The following is a 12,091-nucleotide window of genomic DNA, read 5'->3' on the forward strand; positions in this document are numbered from 1 at the left end:
TCCTATCTAACAGTTATCTTGTGTCCTACCTCACCAGTGAACGTGTGGCTGTGACCGTCCTGTCAATGCCTGTCCTGGTGACTCATTTTACATTTTAGTCATTGAGCAGACGCTCTTATCCAGAGCAATTTAAAGTTGGTCCTGGTGACTCCTGGGGCCTAATTCATAAAGGAAGTGTCTCAGAGCTGATCTAGGATCAGGTCCTCCTCTTCATGTAATCCGATTCATTATGATCTAGGATCAGGTCCTCCTCTCCATGTAATCTGATTCATTATGATATAGGATCAGGTCCCCCCTCTCCATGTAATCTGATTCATTATGATCTAGGATCAGGTCCCCCCTCCTCTCCATGTAATCTGATTCATTATGATCTAGGATCAGGTCCCTCTCTCCATGTAATCTGATTCATTATGATCTAGTTGTCAGAGCTAGAGTGGTGTTTGTCAGACTAATCTGTCTTCTCACAAAATCATGTGTGGAGTCTGAACGGTTTGGCCAACAAACTATTATGATACCTCTATTGAAAGCTGAGATTCGTACAAACAAGCTGGTGTTCTATGTGTTGCTCTAGGAATTACAGCAAACTAACAGGGTGGAAAGTGATATTAGGGGGACACAGAAAAACTTAAATTAAATAATATGAATGAACAAATGAATGAACAAATGAATGAATGATATTTTATTTCCGTGTCAAATCGCCAACTGGCAACCCATCCCTTATGGGGTTAATTGCCACATAAACAAACATTACAATAATTGACTGTGGTAATTAAATGATAATTCTCCTTCCGGTGTTCTCTGCATTGGGCATCGCATGAATAGTGAAAAAAATAAGGTAAAAATCAATACATAATAGTAAATAAGGTGATGCAAACAATAATTATATCCCTAGAGCAGAACAATAATATACATATATACACACACTGTATATATGCACATACATACATATATACATACTGTATATATATACATACATAACATATACAGATAAATAAATACAGAAAAAAATAAACAGAAGGAATTTGAACCCAGTCTGACACAAAGAGAAGACTCATATGGGAGACAAGCCTATACACAATCTATATATACACATACCATTTACCACATAGAAGATTCATATGGGAGACAAGTCTATACACAATCTATATACACATACCATTTACCACATAGAAGATTCATATGGGAGACAAGTCTATACACAATCTATATACACATACCATTTACCACATAGAAGACTCATATGGGAGACAAGTCCATACACAATCTATATACACATGTACCATTTACCACATAGAAGACTCATATGGGAGACAAGTCTATACACAATCTATATACACATGTACCATTTACCACATAGAAGACTCATATGGGAGACAAGTCTATACACAATCTATATACACATGTACCATTTACCACATAGAAGACTCATATGGGAGACAAGCCTATACACAATCTATATATACACATACCATTTACCACATAGAAGAGTCATATGGGAGACAAGTCTATACACAATCTATATACACATGTACCATTTACCACGCAGAAGCTAAATATTTTTACAATTTAATTATAGGTAAACATTTTTCTTATATTCCAGGATTTATCTAAATATTCCACAAACGGAAATACACAATGGACAAAAAAAACATTTCAATTTCTCCTCATCACTCATCACATACTGCCAGGGTATATCTGGTGGTCTTTCTGGAATAAGAGCAAGCGTATGTCATGGTAGAAAAGGAAATAGAGGATTAAATCAGTTTAATTCTCTATTTCTTTAAGGTCACAATAGTTACATAGTCTTTCCTCCATTTCACCACAATACTGACCTGTATCAATACTCAGAGAAAATATCCCTGATCTTACCTGTTTCAATACTCAGAGAAAATATCCCTGATCTTACCTGTTTCAATACTCAGAGGCAATATCCATGATCGTACCTGTTTCAATACACAGAGACAATATCCCTGAAATAACCTGTTTCAATACGCAGAGACAATATCCCTGATCTGACCTGTTTCAATACTCAGAGACAATATCCCTGATCTGACCTGTTTCAATACTCAGAGGAAATATCCCTGATCTGAACTGTTTCAATACGCAGAGACAATATCCCTGATCTGAACTGTTTCAATACGCAGATGAAATATCCCTGATCTGAACTGTTTCAATACGCAGAGACAATATCCCTGATCTGACCTGTTTCAATACGCAGAGGCAATATCCCTGATCTGACCTGTTTCAATACACAGAGACAATATCCCTGATCTTCCCTGTGCACATAGAGATCTCTTGCCTTTAGGTAGGTTATACATAATATATCTCTCACACACCAATTCACCCTGAATCAAACAAAAGGTTCTCAATTTGGGTTTATGATTCATCTCCTCCACCCATCTTTTTTTCATGTCGCATCAACAGTTGTTTTTTAATCATATCTATGTCTCCCTTCATTTGGTTTTGGTACAGATGTTCATAGTTACACTGTTGAAAAAGCTCAGACATTTCAGTTGCCCAGGCTTCCCCTATGGATAGATAAATACAATAATCATGAAAAAAGTCATTGATGAAAGAGACTTCAACTAGGACTATAAAATAATGAAGAAACAGTTTAACATTTTGTTATTTTATGGCTTATATTTATTGTAGAAGTTGATAAATAACACCTGGTCAGGGAGAGTTGGAGAGGCAGGTTTATGGTTCCCCCCTAGACTCTCAGGAGTTAACACACTCAGGTCAGGGAGAGTTGGAGAGGCAGGTTTATGGTCCCCCCCTAGACTCTCAGGAGTTAACACACTCAGGTCAGGGAGAGTTGGAGAGGCAGGTTTATGGTTCCCCTAGACTCTCAGGAGTTAACACACTCAGGTCAGGGAGAGTTGTAGAGGCAGGTTTATGGTTCCCCCCTAGACTCTCAGGAGTTAACCTCTCTGGGCTAGGCGGGACGAATTCGTCCCACCTACGCAACAGCCAGTCTAATCCAGTGGCGCGATTTTCAAATACCTTAGAAATGCTATTACTTCAATTTCTCAAACATATGACTATTTTACAGCTATTTAAAGACAAGACTCTCGTTAATCTAACCACACTGTCCGATTTCAAAAAGGCTTTACAACGAAAGCAAAACATTAGATTATGTTGGCAGAGTACCCAGCCAGAAATAATCAGACACCCATTTTTCAAGCTAGCATATAATGTCACAAAAACCCAAACCACAGCTAAATGCAGCACTAACCTTTGATGATCTTCATCAGATGACAACCCTAGGACATTATGTTATACAATACATGCATGTTTTGTTCAATCAAGTTCATATTTATATCAAAAACCAGCTTTTTACATTGGCATGTGACGTTCAGAACTAGCATACCCCCCGCAAACTTCCGGGGAATTAATAACAATTTACTAAATTACTCACGATAAACGTTCACAAAAAGCATAACAATTATTTTAAGAATTATAGATACAGAACTCCTCTATGCACTCGATATGTCCGATTTTAAAATAGCTTTTGGGTGAAAGCACATTTTGCAATATTCTAAGTACATAGCCCAGCCATCACGGGCTAGCTATTTAGACACCCACCAAGTTTAGCCTTCACCAAAATCAGATTTACTATTACAAAAGTTTGATTACCTTTTGTTGTCTTCGTCAGAATGCACTCCCAGGACTGCTACTTCAATAACAAATGTTGGTTTGGTCCCAAATAATCCATCGTTATATCCGAATAGTGGCGTTTTGTTCGTGCGTTCCAGAAACTATCCGAAATGGTAAATCAGGGTTACGAGCATGGCGCAATTCGTGACAAAAAAAATCTAAATATTCCATTACCGTACTTCGAAGCATGTCAACCGCTGTTTAAAATCCATTTTTAGGCCATTTTTCTCGTAAAAAAGCGATAATATTCCGACCGGGAATATCCTTTTAGGTAAACAGACAAAGGAAAAGAAAGCTTTCGGTCGACGCGGGCACGAGCGTGAGTCTCACAGTACTGTAACCAGCCACTACCCAAACGCGCTACTTTGTTTCAGCCAGAGCCTGCAAAGCCACGATTCAGCTTTTTGCCGCCTTCTGAGAGACCATGTGAGCCGTAGGAAGTGTTACGTTATAGCAGAGATCCTTTGTAATTGATAGAGATGGCAAAGAAGTTCAAGAAATTGTCAGACAGTGTACTTCCTGTACAGAATCTTCTCAGGTTTTGACCTGCCATTTGAGTTCTGTTATATTCACAGACACCATTCAAACAGTTTTAGAAACTTTAGGGTGTTTTCTATCCAAAACCAATAATGATATGCATATTCTAGTTACTGGGCAGGAGTAGTAACCAGATTAAATCGGGTACGTTTTTTATCCAGCCGTGTCAATACTGCCCCCTAGCCCTAACAGGTTAACACACTCAGGTCAGGGAGAGTTGGAGAGGCAGGTTTATGGTTCCCTCCTAGACTCTCAGGAGTTAACACACTCAAGTCAGGGAGAGTAGGAGAGGCAGGTTTATGGTTCCCTCTAGACTCTCAGGAGTTAACACACTCAGGTCAGGGAGAGTTGGAGAGGCAGGTTTATGGTTCCCCCCTAGACTCTGAGGAGTTAAGACACTCAGGTCAGGGAGAGATGGAGAGGCAGGTTTATGGTTCCCCCCCCCCTAGACTCTCAGGAGTTAAGACACTCAGGTCAGGGAGAGATGGAAAGGCAGGTTTATGGTTCCCCCCTAGACTCTCAGGAGTTAACACACTCAGGTCAGGGAGAGTTTTAGAGGCAGGTTTATGGTTCCCTCTAGACTCTCAGGAGTTAACACACTCAGGTCAGGGAGAGTTGGAAAGGCAGGTTTATGGTTCCCCCCTAGACTCTCAGGAGTTAACACACTCAGGTCAGGGAGAGTTGGAGAGGCAGGTTTACTGTTCCCCCCTAGACTCTCAGGAGTTAACACATTCAGGTCAGGGAGAGTTGGAGAGGCAGGTTTATGGTTCCCCCCTAGACACTCAGGAGTTAAAACACTCAGGTCAGGGAGAGTTGGAGAGGCAGGTTTATGGTTCCCCCTTGACGATCAGGCTCTGGTTGTGGGGGATGTTCAGCTTGGGGTTGTGAGGTGCTGATAACAGTCACCCGTATGGAATTCGTAAAAGAGCTGTTTCCCAAAACCATTAATAACGTTGCACTTGGAAAATGCTCGTAATCTAACACCTGCCTCAGACCACTCGTAGAACAGCTGAGTGAGTCGTTAGATGCTTTTTTACCCTCCCGCGTGACTTTATACACAGAAGATCTCAACTAAACATAGAATCACATGGTTTATCAGTCTCTCTGACCACCGATAAATTCACAACAAAGTTGTCAATGTCTTTGCAATTTATACAAACAAGCGACATATAAAATGATGCTTAAAATGAAAACCTGAGATGACTGCATTAAACAGCAGCTATAAGCCTCTTTCAAACATATTGACATACATTTCATGTTCAATCAGTTGAGTTCTGTTTTGCTACATGTAGGCTACTGTGTAATTTGGCTCAACCAACGTGAATAGAGGTGCAACCAAAAAATTCAATTGTTGAAAAGAAAAAGTTTAGAAATATTAATGTTTCAGCTTTCAATGGCCTTCCTCAGAATAATGACACAAAGGGAATGGACAAGTTCATGTCGGGCATGGGGAAGACAATTAGGGAGAAACTCTCTTCAGCTGGTGGCGCTAATGAGAGAGGGTGTGGTAGCCTATACACCTCTGGCCTGCTCGCCTCCCTACCTCTGAGGAAGCACAGTTCCGGCTCAGCCCAGTCAAAACTGTTCGCTTCTCTGGCACCCCAATGGTGGAACAAGCTCCCTCACGACACCAGGACAGCGGAGTCAATCACCACCTTCCGGAGACACCTGAAACCCCACCTCTTTAAGGAATACCTAGGATAGGATAAAGTAATCCTCCTAACCCCACCCCCCCACCCCCCTTAAAAGATTTAGATGCACTATTGTAAAGTGGTTGTTCCACTGGATATCATAAGGTGAATGCACCAATTTGTAAGTCGCTCTGGATAAGAGCCTCTGCTAAATGACTTAAATGTAATGTAAATGGTCCTCAGGGTGAGGGCTACTGTGGGCAATGTCTCCTCCTAGTGGTCAAATACAGTAATGGAACCTGTACAACTATTTGGGAGACAGGGCAAGCATAACTCAACTGCAGTATCTATAATTATTGTAAAACATTGCCATGTAACACATGTCCAATATATTAGGTATTGGAAAATAAACAAGTTCGGAGGGGTGGATATTTCAAGTGCCGTAGATATAACTGATTTAAAACCATTACTATATAATAAACAGGTCTAACACAACTGGTTTGGACAATAGTGAGCTAGTAACCTTTTCCGTCAACGAACAAGAAGTACATTTGGCTCCAAAAGCCAAAGTATGACCTTTAACAAAAACATACTATAGTCCTTCTGTAGGTTAAGACCTCTGGGGACTGAAGTATCCATAACATACTATAGTCCTTCTATAGGTTAAGACCTCTGGGACTAAACATACTATAGTCCTTCTATAGGTTAAGACCTCTGGGACTAAACATACTATAGTCCTCTAGGTGAAGACCTCTGGGACTAAACATACTATAGTCCTTCTATAGGTTAAGACCTCTGGGACTAAACATACTATAGTCCTCTAGGTTAAGACCTCTGGGGACTGAAGTATCTATAACATACTATAGTCCTTCTGTAGGTTAAGACCTCTGGGACTAAACATACTATAGTCCTTCTATAGGTTAAGACCTCTGGGACTAAACATACTATAGTCCTCTAGGTTAAGACCTCTGGGACTAAACATACTATAGTCCTTCTATAGGTTAAGACCTCTGGGACTAAACATACTATAGTCCTCTAGGTTAAGACCTCTGGGACTAAACATACTATAGTCCTTCTATAGGTTAAGACCTCTGGGACTAATAATACTATAGTCCTTCTATAGGTTAAGACCTCTGGGACTAAACATACTATAGTCCTTCTATAGGTTAAGACCTCTGGGACTAAACATACTATAGTCCTTCTATAGGTTAAGACCTCTGGGACTAAACATACTATAGTCCTTCTATAGGTTAAGACCTCTGGGACTAAACATACTATAGTCCTTCTATAGGTTAAGACCTCTGGGACTAAACATACTATAGTCCTTCTATAGGTTAAGACCTCTGGGACTAAACATACTATAGTCCTTCTATAGGTTAAGACCTCTGAGGACTAAACATACTATAGTCCTTCTGTAGGTTAAGACCTCTGGGGACTGAAGTATCCATAACATACTATAGTCCTTCCATAGGTTAAGACCTCTGTGGACTGAAGTATCTATAACATAATATAGTCCTTCTATAGGTTAAGACCTCTGTGGACTGAAGTATATATAACATAATATAGTCCTTCTATAGGTTAAGACCTCTGGGGACTGAAGTATCCATAACATACTATAGTCCTTCTATAGGTTAAGACCTCTGTGGACTGAAGTATCTATAGCATAATATAGTCCTTCTATAGGTTAAGACCTCTGTGGACTGAAGTATCTATAACATAATATAGTCCTTCTATAGGTTAAGACCTCTGGGGACTGAAGTATCAATAACATACTATAGTCCTTCTATAGGTTAAGGCCTCTGGGACTAAACATACTTCCTGTGCGCCGCTTCACACAGGAAGCGGCGCAGGTCCTAATCCAGGCACTTGTCATCTCCCGTCTGGATTACTGCAACTCGCTGTTGGCTGGGCTCCCTGCCTGTGCCATTAAACCCCTACAACTCATCCAGAACGCCGCAGCCCGTCTGGTGTTCAACCTTCCCAAGTTCTCTCACGTCACCCCGCTCCTCCGCTCTCTCCACTGGCTTCCAGTCGAAGCTCGCATCCGCTACAAGACCATGGTGCTTGCCTACGGAGCTGTGAGGGGAACGGCACCTCCGTACCTTCAGGCTCTGATCAGGCCCTACACCCAAACAAGGGCACTCCGTTCATCCACCTCTGGCCTGCTCGCCTCCCTACCTCTGAGGAAGCACAGTTCCCGCTCAGCCCAGTCAAAACTGTTCGCTGCTCTGGCACCCCAATGGTGGAACAAGCTCCCTCACGACGCCAGGACAGCGGAGTCAATCACCACCTTCCGGAGACACCTGAAACCCCACCTCTTCAAGGAATACCTGGGATAGGATAAAGTAATCCTTCTAACCCCCCCCTTAAAAGATTTAGATGCACTATTGTAAAGTGGTTGTTCCACTGGATATTATAGGTGAATGCACCAATTTGTAAGTCGCTCTGGATAAGAGCGTCTGCTAAATGACTAAAATGTAAAATGTAAATGTAGGTTAAGACCTCTGGGGACTAAACATACTATAGTCCTTCTATAGGTTAAGACCTCTGGGGACTGAAGTATCTATAACATACTATAGACCTTCTATAGGTTAAGACCTCTGGGACTAAACATACTATAGTCCTTCTGTAGGTTAAGACCTCTGGGGACTAAACATACTACAGTCCTTCTATAGGTTAAGACCTCTGGGGACTGAAGTATCTATAACATACTATAGTCCTTCTATAGGTTAAGACCTCTGGGACTAAACATACTATAGTCCTTCTATAGGTTAAGACCTCTGGGACTAAACATACTATAGTCCTTCTATAAGTCAAGACCTCTGGGACTGAAGTATCTATAACATACTATAGTCCTTCTGTAGGTTAAGACCTCTGGGGACTGAAGTATCTATAACATACTATAGTCCTTCTGTAGGTTAAGACCTCTGGGACTAAACATACTATAGTCCTTCTATAGGTTAAGACCTCTGGGACTAAACATACGATAGACCTTCTATAGGTTAAGACCTCTGTGGACTGAAGTATCTATAACATAATATAGTCCTTCTATAGGTTAAGACCTCTGGGGACTGAAGTATCCATAACATACTATAGTCCTTCTATAGGTTAAGACCTCTGGGACTAAACATACTATAGTCCTTCTGTAGGTTAAGACCTCTGGGGACTAAACATACTATAGTCCTTCTATAGGTTAAGACCTCTGGGACTAAACATACTATAGTCCTTCTGTAGGTTAAGACCTCTGGGGACTAAACATACTATAGTCCTTCTATAGGTTAAAACCTCTGGGGACTGAAGTATCCATAACATACTATAGCCCTTCTATAGGTTAAGACCTCTGGGACTAAACATACTATAGTCCTTCTATAGGTTAAGACCTCTGGGACTAAACATACTATATTCCTTCTGTAGGTTAAGACCTCTGGGGACTGAAGTATCTACAACATACTATAGTCCTTCTATAGGTTAAGACCTCTGGGACTAAACATACTATAGTCCTTCTATAGGTTAAGACCTCTGGGACTAAACATACTATAGTCCTCTAGGTGAAGACCTCTGGGACTAAACATACTATAGTCCTTCTATAGGTTAAGACCTCTGGGGACTAAACATACTATAGTCCTTCTATAGGTTAAGGCCTCTGGGACTGAAGTATCTATAACATACTATTGTCCTTCTGTAGGTTAAGACCTCTGGGACTAAACATACTATAGTCCTTCTATAGGTTAAGACCTCTGGGGACTGAAGTATCCATAACATACTATAGTCCTTCTATAGGTTAAGACCTCTGGGACTAAACATACTACAGTCCTTCTGTAGGTTAAGACCTCTGGGGACTAAACATACTATAGTCCTTCTATAGGTTAAGACCTCTGGGGACTGAAGTATCTATAACATACTATAGTCCTTCTATAGGTTAAGACCTCTGGGACTAAACATACTATAGTCCTTCTGTAGGTTAAGACCTCTGGGGACTAAACATACTATAGTCCTTCTATAGGTTAAGACCTCTGGGGACTGAAGTATCCATAACATACTATAGTCCTTCTATAGGTTAAGACCTCTGGGACTAAACATACTATAGTCCTTCTATAGGTTAAGACCTCTGGGACTAAACATACTATATTCCTTCTGTAGGTTAAGACCTCTGGGGACTGAAGTATCTACAACATACTATAGTCCTTCTATAGGTTAAGACCTCTGGGACTAAACATACTATAGTCCTTCTGTAGGTTAAGACCTCTGGGACTAAACATACTATAGTCCTTCTATAGGTTAAGACCTCTGGGACTAAACATACTATAGTCCTTCTGTAGGTTAAGACCTCTGGGACTAAACATACTATAGTCCTTCTATAGGTTAAGACCTCTGGGGACTGAAGTATCCATAACATACTATAGTTCTTCTATAGGTTAAGACCTCTGGAGACTGATGTATCCATAACATACTATAGTCCTTCTATAGGTTAAGACCTCAGGGGACTAAACATACGATAGTCCTTCTATAGGTTAAGACCTCTGGGGACTGAAGTATCTATAACATACTATAGTCCTTCTATAGGTTAAGACCTCAGGGGACTAAACATACTATAGTCCTTCTGTAGGTTTCTGTGGACAACACATGAGATTACATCTCCTCGTGCAGGGAGTACACACACACACACAAACACACACATACACACACACACACACACACACACACATACACACACACACACACAGGGAGGGAACGTTGTGTTTGTTTAATATTGTTTTAGGACTATAGAAATGGATAAAAGGATTAGCCTATGGATTACGAAAACAACAAAAAGAAATGTGAAAATGGGAGAGGAGAAATGACTAGAGACAGTGGTGTTTAACTCACTGACCATGACCCATGAGTTCTTCTTACCTTTGTTCAGTAGAAAAGTATCCCTCTCTAAAGTGATTAGGTTCATTCATAGACTTGTCACTCTTCATGGACACACAGCTGGGTACAGGGGAGGCTGGTCTCTCCTGCTTGATTGGGCTTCAACACAACAGAGACAAACATTACATCTCTCATCTACTCTGAGCTCAGATGGGGAAACATAAGAGTTTCATTACAAAACGCTAGAAATCACTTTTCAGAAATGTTGGTAAATTATCTCATTGTTTAAAGAAATGATTAAACCACTACAAGGCTTTATAAAGACTTTTAAAGTGGGTAATTTCCACATAAAATGCACATTTGCTGTTATTTTCCCGACGTGAGAAACTGGGTCGAATTAACATGGCATCTGTAAGATATCTAGGTGAGACAACCACATATCACAGTCAGATATACAGGATACAAATATTCCATTCCTGCTAAACAATGGATAAATAGATATCTAGGTGGATATATAGATATCTAGGTGGATATATAGATATCTAGGTGGATATATAGATGTCTAGGTGGATATATAGATATCTAGGTGGATATAAAGATGTCTAGGTGGATATATAGAATATATAGATGTCTAGGTGGATATATAGATATCTAGGTGGATATATAGATATCTAGGTGGATATATAGATGTCTAGGTGGATATATAGATGTCTATGTGGATATACAGATATCTAGGTGGATATATAGATATCTAGGTGGATATATAGATATCTAGGTGGATATATAGCGTTTTAGAAAAAAACATATTTTCATACAGATCTAAAATCTAGAACAGTTATATAGAATGTCCCCATTAGCAATCATTTCTGAATAAAAAGCATTTTAGAACATACATTCTTAAACAATATTGTCAGCTCACCTCTTAGTTTTGGTGTCATGTCCCCCAGAGACACTCATTTTAGAGGCGGGCCCCCCCTCCTTTCTCTCCCCAGAGAGACTCATTTTAGAGGCAGGGACCACCTCCTCTATCTCCCCAGAGAGACTCATTTTAGAGCACTGAGCCCTAAACAGAGAAACAGAGATCCAACATGTTGGTTGTGGTCAACAGTGACCCCTAAACAGAGATCCAGCATGTTGGTTGTGGCTAACACAGTGACAACTAAACAGAGATCCAACATGTTGGTTGTGGTTAACACAGTGACAACTAAACAGAGATCCAGCATGTTGGTTGTGGTTAACACAGTGACAACTAAACAGAGATCCAGCATGTTGGTTGTGGTTAACACAGTGACAACTAATTATTTTATTCATTATCTCTTAGAAATAAAACCGTTTACAGACACATCCAAACAGTCAGGTGATTTAATGCAATTACTTTTTCTAGCCCAATGACTACTCAAAACCCTCCCACAATG

The 12,091-nt window shown here is 40.4% G+C and overlaps 1 protein-coding gene across 1 annotated transcript in view; it reads right to left on the reverse strand.

The window, feature by feature from the left end:
* Nucleotides 1-10,735: 10,735 nt before the first annotated feature.
* LOC145850252 (tripartite motif-containing protein 16-like) overlaps nucleotides 10,736-12,091 on the reverse strand; it is a 698,685-nt gene continuing 697,329 nt past the window's right edge. Inside the window, exon 5 of the transcript XR_014383242.1 lies at nucleotides 10,736-10,835. The gene's annotated coding sequence lies outside the window, so the exon portion shown is untranslated. The remainder of the gene's footprint in view (nucleotides 10,836-12,091) is intronic.

Source organism: Salmo salar, unplaced genomic scaffold (genome assembly GCF_965601325.2).
Source record: "Salmo salar unplaced genomic scaffold, fSalSal1 ptg000221l, whole genome shotgun sequence".
Lineage (NCBI taxonomy): Eukaryota > Metazoa > Chordata > Actinopteri > Salmoniformes > Salmonidae > Salmo > Salmo salar.